This window comes from Haliaeetus albicilla, chromosome 6, assembly GCF_947461875.1.
Source record: "Haliaeetus albicilla chromosome 6, bHalAlb1.1, whole genome shotgun sequence".
NCBI classification, from domain to species: domain Eukaryota; kingdom Metazoa; phylum Chordata; class Aves; order Accipitriformes; family Accipitridae; genus Haliaeetus; species Haliaeetus albicilla.
Window position 1 is genome coordinate 37,752,224 of NC_091488.1, and position 12,644 is coordinate 37,764,867.

At 41.2% G+C, this 12,644-nt stretch overlaps 1 long non-coding RNA gene across 2 annotated transcripts; it reads right to left on the reverse strand.

Moving 5' to 3' along the window:
- Positions 1-4,039: 4,039 nt before the first annotated feature.
- LOC138685708 (uncharacterized) lies at positions 4,040-12,059 on the reverse strand. 2 transcript variants are annotated; one of them, XR_011325099.1, is made up of 5 exons: positions 11,883-12,059; positions 10,813-10,920; positions 9,343-9,461; positions 4,636-4,761; positions 4,040-4,555 (listed from the first exon to the last, which is right to left on the reverse strand). It is a non-coding gene; the product is annotated as an uncharacterized lncRNA (long non-coding RNA). The 2 variants fall into 2 exon arrangements; XR_011325098.1 differs by having other exon boundaries at positions 4,040-4,761.
- Between the last annotated feature and the right edge of the window lie 585 nt (positions 12,060-12,644).

A 12,644-nucleotide genomic window follows, 5' to 3' on the forward strand; every position in this document is an offset into this window, starting at 1 on the left:
GCCATGTAAATAGCTATAGAGCCTATGTCTTTAATTAGTGTGCTAAATTCTACACAATTTATGAATAAAATATACTCATTTTGACATTTTAAACCAGTTATTTTATTAATGAAGAATTTATCAGTGTTATGCCAATTCCCTTGCCTTTTGTTAATTATATGCCTCTCTTGCATTTTCTGATATGTTAATTTTGTTTGGTATAAATATTTGTCCTCATTAAGATGAATACATTGTCAATGTTGACTCATTCTTTTCCCCCAACAGATAACTTAAATGTGATTTCATTTTTTGATCTTGTGGTTCTTACTGATTTATAAGAATCGTCTAGCTCCATCTTCCACTAAGTCCTCTTTGGCAAGGTCTAAAGTTTCACCCAAGGAATGGCCTAGCTTTCTCTATGTGGTATGCACGCCATGGTGAAAGGGATGTAGGATAGGATTTAGCTAGCTGTGTTTCTCACAAGAGGGAATAAAGAGCCAGGTTTTGCTAACACAGCACTGTCCCTTCTGTGAACTTCTGCGGCTAGATTGGTAATTCACATATGATGCATGCTGAGAGGCTTAAAGTATGCAGATAAGGAATGAGGGGCATGATCAGAAGGAGGCTGTGGTACCAGAGTGCTTCTAGGGCAATGGGAAAGCCATGACCTTGTATAGGAATAGCTATGTCCCTCTGAAAAACAAGGGCTTTTTTAACCTCACGTTCCTAGCTAGGGTAATTCTGACTCCCTTTTCCTCTCAAAGAATAGGAGAGCAAACAACCAAATAAAACTGACATACAACCATGAGTCTCTTTTGACACACAGCTTGCTTATTTTTGCTTGCACATGAGCTGATAATGTGCCAAGACCACCAGGGAGGTACAGGGAATGTCCTGACTGGGGAAGGAGGGAGCGGGGGGGGGCGGGCGTGAAACGTTCAGAGAAGGCAACAGCAAGTCTGCCTCCGTGAAACGGGACGGGTGGGAATGGCAGCTACAGAGAGTTGTATTAAGAACCAGCTTCATCTGAAAAACGTGGAGTCCCCTGGTTTCGTTAGGCATCTACACAGTGGCTTGAAGTGAGAGCTGATAAGGGAGGCCAGGCCTTTAGCAGTTCGGACTGAATGCTGAAGATAACACTCGCTGATGAGAAGGAGCCAAAATATTGACCCCGGCATGATTTGGGAACCTAGAGCTCAAGAAAGCAGAGAAGCAAAGTACTGCTTGAAAGCAACTTTACGGAAAATAGTAGCTATGGGATGACTGAATCAATTCAATTAAGCACACAAAGTAAAAAATAATGTAGCACAGAGATGAGAAAGAACGATGTATCTTGCATAATTTTTATAAACAACAGAAAAGCCTCTTCGCACTGAAATTGTATAACCTTTAAGATGCTAGGAAACACTGACAGTTGGGTGAGCACTTAGAAATAAATATTGCTCAAGTTTCAGATATTATGTTGCAAAGGAGTCGGGCTTTCACTGTAGCTGAGGGTAGGAAAGCTGGTACGAGGACGAGCTCAATGCTGAACGAGCAGCACCTTACAGCAGAATCTTTTTTTTATGAGCCAGTCACATATAAAACCCACATTAATAATGACATGAAAATCAGTTCTTAGTTTATTACACTGCTCTGGACAGACTCTATCAAATATTAAGCCAAATTAAGCTGAGGTTGCCTGATCTTGTACCTCTTGGCCTCTTACAGCTGTTAAGAAGAGTTTGGTGCTTCTACCACTGCTTGTCAGAACATGCAAGCTTTCTGTTTAATTATGCCTTACCTGTTACAGCTTCTAACCTATGCTAGGTCACAAAAAGATGTCAGGAGAAGACAAATCAAAGGAAGCAGTCACAGCTCAGAGTTAAAACATAACAACAGCCACACCGCTAAGGAGGCAAACAAGTCTGTGGATGCAAAATTTGACGTGGTTCCAAGGACGTGGATGAGATAAGCCACTAGAGAGTAGATCTACTGAGAGTTATTAGGGAAACCATATCAGGGTCAGGAAACCCCCTGAGCTGAATACAGTTGCAAGCTGGTACAATGCTCAGGGAGTGTCACGCTTACTTGTCCAGTTCTCAGTCTTCTCTTTGCAGGTACGTACGTCTCCTGCCGCACACAGGACAGGTCTGGGTGAGTCTTGCTCTGGGTTACCACAGCCAATGCTCTAACTCTGAGTGGTGATCTCCTTTGATTTGTCTTCCCTTGACTTCCCTTTCTGGCCTAACTTAGACTAAGAAGTCTTAACACAGTAAGTGTCACTTGTGAAGTACAACTTGTAGGTGCGCAATGGGCTGCTGGAGGGACTAAAAAGTCTTAGCATTATCATGTCCACACTGTCACTCCCTCTCTGCACCTCCTTTCATTATAAACTGTCTTTTTTGCTCTGCATCTGCATGGCACCCGGGATAACGAAGTCTTGCTCTGCCGCACACGGCTCCCAGGGAGCAGGGAAGGGAGGAACGGGTGGCCGGACCCTGGCTCAGGGAAGCTCCGCTCAGGCCAGAAGTGGCGTGTGGGGCACGTACGGCAGGAGCCACCAAGCCAGTGTCACCCCACCGGTTGTCCTGTGTCCTTCGTGGCTGATGCACTACAGCACTTGCAGCAACTCTGCCACTTGGGTGAGTTAAGATAACATGTCCAGAATATTATAGCATCTCCCGGGGAGAGGGTGAGGCTCATCCTGATGAAATGGGCATGGTGAAATGAAAATACATTGAACTGGAAGAGATATATCGCTACTTGGAATGAGCTGTAAGCTGTAAGTGACATCTGTCTGTGAGCAATGAGGACGCCAATATGGTTTAGATGGGAACGGCCCCAGGGTTGGACTGAGATGCATCACATGGACCGGTCCTCCCATGCATGGTCACTGCCTATCCACGGACAGCAGCTCAACTTAGCAGGTTGGATGCGTATTTGTTTTATAGATGAGGAGCTTTTAATAGGGACGAGCTTTTAATCAACAGTTGCACTAAAAGTCTGGAGACTATGTGTATATGGATATGTGTGGGTATGCATTTGCACAGTGCTTCACCAACGCAGTGGCCATTTTGACATGTGGAATTGCATATAAATATTGTGCCTTGGATCACCTCTTTAAATCTGAACTTTATAATCCTCACAGGCTCTGTACTGTTGTCCAGGCTATGTGAAAATGTTTTTTCCGTTCCTACATTTTTTTCCCCACAGATTTGCTATAAGTAAACTTAAATGGTCAGGTTTGTGTATCTCCTGAGATAAGATTATATGTCAAAGGACAGATGGAGAATCTGGGCCTGCACATAGATGAGATCCTGCCTGCCATAAGTCACCTAGGAACACAGAGAGGAACAGGAACACACTCTTCTGACTCTTGAGATCTTTAGCATGTGGATTACTTTCCATTGCAGACAAATTTCAGGTCATCAGGCTTATTTCAGTTGCAGTTAAAACTACGATTTGAACACAGATTTAAAAGTAATCCGAGAGTAATCCACTGAGCTCCTTGTTGAGCCATGTCCGCCTGTTTCTACTATTTTAATTTTGCCATTTGTGAACTGTGACTACATTCACATTTTCCTTTCTACTTCAGTTGTTTATTTTTCTACTGTGGTGTTAATTTAGCTTTTTTTTTTTTTTTTTTGAGGTGCAAATGCTTGCAGGCTTCCTCTGAAATTACTTGATCGTACACATTTGTGGAGTGCTTTAACATCATCTGCTACTTACTTTTCTAACATGCATTTTAGACAACATTGTGATTTGTTTGAACATTAAATTTGTTTGTGGATGGAAGCCAGCATACTGCTTTCAAATCATAGATCTGCACTCAATTGTGTAACATTTGGATCAGGAACATTTAGGATTAAATATGTTTTCTAAATGTTTTGAGAAAGCTTTTCTCAACAGAAGCTCTGCTGCAGCATTCACACTTTTCAGGTAACTGATCTCAATGCTCACTGCCTCTGAACAGCAGGACTTTGAAGACTTCAGCCAGGAGGTGACTTGATTAGTCAATCTTGGTTTTTTTTCTTTGTTTCCTTTCACCTCCTCTATTTTATTACATTTGAAAATTAAAACAAACTTTGCCAACAGCAAATTTGTTTGTATGTTTCCCTTTGTTTGCACTGAGATTTATATATTTGCATACGATTGCCATTCCTTCTTACACTGAAATCAATTCTGCTTTAGTGTCACTACAGTCTAAGTAAGGGATATCCTGCTGCAATTTCAACACAATAAAGGCTGATTGAAGTGTCAATGATTTCAGCTGTGTTTTGTATTACAAAGTTAAACATGTTCTTCTCCATTTAAGCAAAACAATCCCAAGAAATAGAGATGGCAGGATAAAGGGCAATAGTCAAAGATGTGAGGTCTTTAGTGAAGCTTACTGCAATAGGAAAAAGAACCTGATTATATGGCTGTTCTTCTCTTTCATTTATTTATTTTTTAAATTTAAGTGAATGATGTCGTGGTACAAAGAAATTTCTTTACAACATTGTATTCTGTTCCCCAGGTATTCCTGCAGTTGGTCATGAAACTTGATTTATGAGGACAGAGAGGAACCACACACAGGTATACAGAGAATGATGCTCTAGGAAATTATAAGAACCCACATTATAGGAAGTCCATTAGCTTTCACTTTTTAAATAATTAAACAGCACACTCATTCACCTTATCTCAAGAAGTAAAAATGGAGCTTTTGCGAAGGGCAGCCTCTTTTACTTGAGAAAATGTGATGCTTCTGCACACAAAAAAACAGAATGCAGTTTGAAATGTGAAGCAGAAATTCTGGAGAACCTGTAGAAATCAATCAAATTTCATTACAAATGCACATTAAAAACTAGAACTTTTCATTACACAGACAGTCAATATTTATGCAAGTCAACACGAAGTGATAACTCTACAGTTATTTGTGGATCAACATCACTCATCAGTAGAGCTCATCAGGCATTTTGCAATACAACAAGTTTTCTTTAAAGGGAAAAAGTGTTGTTCCTTGAAAGTAAAATATTTGCAGAAATAACTCTCACTGAGCGGATGAGTGGTTTGAAAGCCAGTTATCCTAGGGCTGTGCCCAATCATACCGATTGAGCCAAAGCTTTCAGTAACTCTGCTTTTTGGCTTTGTGGAAGGAATTCTGGAAGCCTAGAAAACTTCAGTCACATCTCAGATTTCCAGGTCACTTAGCCACCTTACTTTATTCTGGGGGCTTTCCAGTCTGTTCTTTAATCTTTCAGGATGGCCAAGGTAACAACACAAGTAAAGAAATGATTAATTATTTCATAATTAATAATTCCAAGATGAGATATTTTGGGTTTCTTCTTCATTCAGCAGTTGTAAATATTTTAATTTTCATTCCAGAATAAGCACGAACCTTTTGCTATCTCAGAACTTCCTACAACGTTGGGAATTCAGAATTTTGAGCTGGTCTAATCACAATAATTTAGAATGTCTTTTTTTTTTTTTTTCCTGGAAATGTTTGTAAAACTTTTGAAATGTCCTTAGTTGTGTTGATTAGTCTCAAAATTCAGACCAAACCCACGAGGTTTTATGTATTTTCAGATGTCCTTTACTAGGCTTCTGTCTGCATTTTTTAGTTATCCAATAAGGAGGAAGAAATAACAGGATGTGATTTAGATCTCTGTACTGTCTCAAAAATATTAGCAAGTGGTGACTAATCAAAACCAGCAATGCACAGTCTGATATTTCTTTGCATAAATTATTTTCAAATACATGTTATACTAGTGGAGCATGAAATATAAATTACAAGAAAATGGGTAATTTCCTGCCTGGGTAACTAATAGAGACTACTAATTTGACCAGCTCTAGGAAAATTGATCAGCTACAAATACTGATCTTTATGCATAGGACTACACATTTCGAGCATTTAAAGACATAAGGAGACTCAGCTTCAGGAAAGTACTTCCCAAGTCCTAAATGCACAACACTGAAGAGTCAGCCAGATACTTTATGGGTTTATTTCCCTTTCTCAAGTACGAATGACTGCCAGAGGTAGTGTACAAAACTAAATGGGCAATAATTCCCTCTCTTACTGCTAGCAAGAGGTTGATGAAAAAGGTATACAGCAACCACCATTAGTAGTGATCAGCTGTAATCAATTGTACAGGTCTCAAGCATCAGATCTATTGGGTGTTCTTGAGTGCCCTTTGCTGACAACTAAGACTAGTAGAGTACTCCTGCAACACCAGTCTTTGGCGTTCAACACAAAGAATGAACTTCAAAGCTCTTATGGTTGCTATTCAAGTTTCTTGTGTCAGAAACCACATGTATGTGGTGAGACCATGTCCCAAACAATTCTGATGGCTCATCTCTCCCACCAGTCAAGAAGATATCCCTATTCTACCTGCTAACCAGCTTCACCAGCCCCTGACTATTTTTCATTGCTCTTTGTTTTTCATTGCCATCTTTATGACAGTGCACTTAACAGCTGTGACCAAAACCTGAGTACCCAATCCCTACTAAAATTAAGACTGAAAAAAAAATGAGGTGCATGAAAGCAAGAAGACTCTTTTTTGATCCTTTCTGGTACATTTATAAATGACAATTCCTTTATTCAAGTGATTTAATAAAGACAAAAAGTGTCTTAAAAGTGCTAGCTCTAGGAGAATTTTAAGAAGGCAATATCGAGGAAGTCTCTGAAGATAAATACAGCTGCAGAATGTCGTGCCTATAGTTGTCTGTCATCTGTTTCAACCTGTGGCTCTAGCCACAAGGGGCAAGGCCCTGATGCTTCAGAGTGTCCAGTCGGAGACTCCTTAAAATCCTTGCTGATAGAGCCCCAGTTTTGGAAAGTGTTAAGAAGCTACCAGCCTTCTGAAAATGTCTCCTCAAAGATATTGTTAAACTGCCAAAGCCTGTGACCTCCAAAATCACTTATCGGATATTTGCACTAATTGTGGCCTACAAACAGCCTTCAGACTGTGCTCATTAAAAGTCATTGTATTGCAAAGACTGAACAAATAAAGAAGCCAGTTTATACTGAGTTATAGCTTTGTTTCTTATTGGTGCACTGAGAGGTAGAGGGTGGAGAAGCTATCTATGCATTTAGCAATATATGACCATGAAACATTATCACTCCTCTCTAAAAATACATCTCAATTCCAGAACAATTTAGATATTTTAACAGGGAAAGAAAAGATTGGCAATCAGAGGTCAACATTTCACAGGTCAGATTTCACATGTTTCTGGGTCCTAGTTTTGTAACAGGCTTCATCTCAGTGCTTCGTTTAAAAAATTCTGTCGTTTCACTGAACTCAGTGGGACTGCTCATATGCATAAAATTAAGCATGTCCTGAAAATGAGCTGGGGCCAGGTTTCTCTACCTTACCATATTTTGCTCAAAATAGACACCCAGAGAGACTTGCAAATGTGCACAAGCAGGGTTCAGTGGTAATTTTTATACACCTGTCTTTTCTCATTGAATTGTGTGGAAAAAAAAAATGCAAGTAATGTACTCAAGACGAACTTTTGTGCAACATTGTAAGGCGTCATTCCTATGCCTCGTGTTTGCCTTGGAGCACAAATGGAGAAATGCAGGACCTGCACCATGGGTAGGCAGCCCTTACTGCTCCTGGGAGTGGAGTTTTTCACTCTGCAACCTATTGCAGGGCTGAATGAAACACAGGGCCCATCTCTGATCACAGCCAAAGGTACCGCTTTCTAATCTGCTACATCTGCAGTTGCATCTAATATTACACAGGTGCTTTCTTTTATTACACTTTTTTATTACACTTTCTCACTGCAGAGAAAGACAAACCTACATGAAACTAAAAAAATGCAGCCTATTTTACCTAGATCCCAGATCAGGACACTTACTTACAAGACAAAGTCAGCTAGATATCTTCAAACATCAATGCCTGTGACCTTTTTTGTGGCCCCTGAGGGAAACCAGTACGTAGAAAAGCTTTAAAAGAAAATTGTAGGAGGCCTATGAAGAACTGCATACAATATGTGTAACTTTTTCCCTGTAAATGAGTAGGGCAGAGCCTCTTCAAGGACCGTACCTTTCAATTTCAGCATCACTGCTGACAAAGATGATGGAGAACAAATTCTGAGCAAGACCTGCAGACTCTCCTTTTTTAATACAAAAATTTCCTATAAAAGCTTTCTCTACACAATACGTCCAAAGAAAACCCTGAAAATCCTCCCCTGCAGGGGTATATTGATAAGAACCAAAACCATGCCAGTTAAAAACCACCATTACAATGGGAAAGCAGTACAAATACCTATGCTTTTAGGGAATAATTACAAGACTCTATTTCTAGTTATAGGGTTATGCATGTGAGGCAAATACTGATTGATGGTGCCAGCAGATCACTTTCATAACAAGGTACAGAATGCAAATGCTTTGTGGAAAAACAGTAATTGATTCAGTACCCAGTTGGTTATATGCATATTGATATCAAGGTTGCCTGAGTAACCTTAAGACTAAGTACAATACAGAAAGTAATTTATTATCACAACTCCCCAAATATATTACCTCATTCACACATATCTTTTGAGACTCAGACCTGAACTGCACTATCCAAAATGTCTATCTGGACTTGAAACAAGCAACAGACACTCCTGGAGGCTCTAGGAGAGTCTGAGAGCTTAGCAGGTGAGAAGATGTGTAGCATGTTTCCCTCCACTGCTCTCCCCTTCATTTCAGTTCCCTTGGGAGCCAGTGGCGCTGGGGAGTTCTGGCATTACCTAAGCAGAGGCATCAGTTCTGACAGATGCAAGGACATATTGCAGAGGGGGAAGCAATTTGTATGCAGTTACATTTACTGACTACGGCACTCGGGTTGGAGGTGGTGACTGCTTTTTCTCTGGACTTCTTTTCATGAGAAAGCTGTGGGTTGACTGAGAGTAACACAGTCATACCCCTTGGAGATCAGAGGGGAAGCTGAGCCTAAGCTCTCAAAGATGTGAGCTTCTGGAGATCAGGCTGAGCTCTGAACCTGGTGCTTGCTCGGCAGGCAGTTGTTTGGCTGGGTTCTGCCCGCATCCCATCAAATTCCTGTAACAGCCAAACCAAAATCCTGAAGCAATTTTGCGAGGCAAGTTCAGCGTGAGATATGAACTTGGTAGCTCAAGATTACCCCTGGTTTTTGAAGCACTAGTCCTGAAGAGAAAATGCAATTCCCAAGGCCCTCATTGTGAAAAGTAGAAAGATGCTTACTCCAGGTTTAGAGTACAAATTGATTAGGAGTCCCTTAAAATGAAGTGCTTGACCTGAAACATCCAAACCCTCTTTATACTTTGCTCTCAGAAGCATTCTCCCACCTAATGCCTTCTACTGCAGCATTGCTGTTCACAGCAATCAGTATTCTGGGGCACAGGCTCTTCCCTTTCTTAATGCAAAGCCTTACTTACACTTCTTTTAGTAGGCTGCATGGTAATGAGGATAGTTTGCAACCTTCACTGTCAGCGAGAAGTCCCGGGGTAGCTCTCCCTGATTCCTGGTTGGTGGGATGCACTGCACATGGCACCCTCTAATTGGGGGAAAAAAGCCAAATGATACCTTGTCAGTGTGGAGGTAAACCGAATTAAGTTAACACAACAGATGCCTCGTATTTCATCCAAAGTTGGCATTCCTCAGGGATCGTTTCTGCTGGCCTTTAACAAAGATTCAATGTAGTCGTCAACTTTGCTGTGCTTCAGAATCGGGAGGTTGAAAAGCTGAAGCAGCACATGCATACGTACACAGCACACACAGTTACACATGGTAGCAATTAGATGTGTAGTAGCAGCATACAGCTCAGCATGGTCTTTTAAGAGATGTGCCTACTGTTACTTAGATTACGGCATCACTGAGATTTAACAGGGGAGATCCGGGTGCCCCTGACTTAGTCACTGTACAAGCATCTCCAAGGGTTTAACCTCTGAGGAGATCAAAATGTCCAGTGCCCTCCGCAAGGTGACACACAATGTCAGGAAAGAGCTGGGAACAGAAACTAATTCTTTTTTGGAACGTTTCTGATGTAGCCAAAGGAATATACTGTGGATGTACATGGTGCTATGAACATTGATACATAGCTGAGTACACATTTTTTGACAAAAGTTGGTCAGGAAATAGTTAATATTTTCAAAGAAAATGATTGCAATAAGTTAATGTCCTCCCAGAATTTAACCTCTTCATACATTTTCTCCAGAGAAATGCTGAAGCTTCAGGCTATATGAATGTGAAACGTAGCTTAGTATGCACTAGGGAGAGGAATCCTACATTAGGTTCAGCTCCTGTCTCAACTATGTCTGATTGGCCCCCCAGTTTAAGGCTTGTTACTAGATTTGGAAGCCTGTTACATCTCAGGAAACTTATACGTGTAACTTGTAGCTGCTTTCATAGTTTAAAAGCTGTCATTTCACCTTATGCACAAAGAAATGCTTCTCCTGTCTATGTCAAAGCGATCCACACAGCTCTCCCATGGAGTTTTGAAAGCGTCTTCTGGGTACAGCAGCGCAGCGTTTCTTTTAAGAGAGCAATTTGCTCTGCCATTATATTGTCTGCAGGTATGCAGCTGTATTGTTTTACCGTGTTGATCTTGGAAGGAGCTGGAAAGCTCATAAACTGGAAAGCAATTGGTTTCCAGCCGAAGCTTTACTTCTTCCTAGCCCACTGTGCTCTCCAAGGGAATCTCTGTGGGATTTTGTTAAAGAGGAAAAGGAAGATGCAGTTGTGTTCAGAGCTGGGGCCAATGCAATATTACTCCAAATCAAGGGTTACATCCTGCTCTGTTTCTTACTCATTCCTTCTGTCAGCTCACATAGATCAGGAGCACACCTCATCCTGTGTCTACATCAGCTGCCCACAACTCCCACCGCCTGGTTCCACATTTCTCTCACCACAGGGAGCCTGCGCATTTACTGTGGCCGCAGCGATTCTTCAAAGGCAAACACAGGCAACTCTTGAAACATGGATGGTGAGCACATGCTGGACAGAAAAAACGCTTCCTGCAGAGGGGCAGAGAATCACGTAAGTGGTGCTAACTCACAGATCCAACATCCCAGACACTTTCTCTTAGATGTACTACTGGCGACAATACCCTCAGTCTGTAATCGAGGCTCTCCAGTACCATTCATAAATGGGAAAAAGCACGCGAGACGAAGGCCCCAGGCTGCAAGAGAAAGAGAGGCGGGGGGGAAAAGCCTCACTCTAAGAAACAGTGCAGAGCTGCTCTGCAAATGGAGTTGGCACGTATGTGAGCTGCTCGTAGCTTGCAAATACTGATGGGAGTGAAATGTGTGGAGTTCGTGGGGAATTTCTATTGAGCCCCATGCAGTTACAGAGGCATTCCTCCTTAAATTTAAGGGAGTTAATTAGAATAATGTATGTGCCACTTCAGCGTGATGCCTGGTGATCACACTGTGGAGAAAGGAAAGAAAAGCTTGCTTGAGAGAAAATGCCATTATCTACCCAAAGCAAATACAAATCTGGAACTTGGTGTATGCTTTTTCAGAGATGTTACAATCATCAGTCACATAGTGCATGGATCTGATCCACAATACCATGCACACAGTCAGCTGTTCAGCATGTTGCCCCGTTGCTAAGTATGAAGTCAGAAAATAAGTAGGCAGGTCACTTCCCGCCTCATTAACACAGTGGGAGGGGGAAGGTCTGAAAAATAAGGATGTGGAAACAGCTATGAAAGCTTGTTGGAAGCTAAACAATACCCAAGATCCAGCCATGATTCCTTTCCTTTACCTTATTTCTTTTTGTCTCTTTCAATGGCTTATTTTCAGTTGTTCCTAACTACCGGTGATTTCTGCCTCTCCTAACCTTTAAGAATCCCAAAGCAGGGCAACAATTTTCTCATTTACTCAAGCTGCAGGAGCCTTTTTTTTTTTTTTCTCCTCTTTTGGAAAAGTAGAATTATCTCAGAGAGACCACCTTTTGCGTTATTGTAAAAACTTACCTTGTGTGAAAGTGGGTGTGCTGAGGGTTCAGATGGGGCAGGAGGATGCAGCTGGAGCTCTCCTAGCACTCAACCAGTGCTGGTTTGCTTTTATCATACTGCAGAGAGATTATCAGCCTTGAAGCCACCACTTCTCTTGGGAGCGATGTCTCAGGAGACATTCTTCAAGGATTTATCATAAAAGCACCATCCTTCAGCCCCACCGAAGTGTGACTAAGTGAGGTTATGTTAGGGTGGGTTTTTTTTGTTTTCTTTGCCTCTCTCTAATGCATTAATTTTTAAAAGCTTCTGTAGCAAAAGCTTTAAACAGAAGGTTAAATATGTAGAAGGAAAGGTAGTCAAAATGTTTGATAAATGAAAGAAAAAGATAAAATGTTCATGAAAAATGAAAAACATCCCTGTTTTGTTCAGAATGTGCACTGAATTATCTGTTCCTAAAGATTCATCTGGAGCCATTTTTGTTTTGTTGGGTTGGGGGCAGAAGTCTGTATGTGGTGTTCTGATTTTTTGGGGTTAAAAAAAGAAAGAACAGGGTTCTGCTCCTCCCTTATATTCATATCATGACTTCTAAATGAAAAGAACTGTGTTGGAAAACAAAGGCTTTTCAGCAGCACACCCCATTCACGCTGCAAACCTTATATAACCAGCTATGACATGGGGTAGCAATTACACTGTGAGAAATGAGACAGCAGGTATACGGTTGCTTGCCTGGGGATACATCGAGAAAACACAGAATGCAAGGTCTTGCAAAAAAGCCACTTG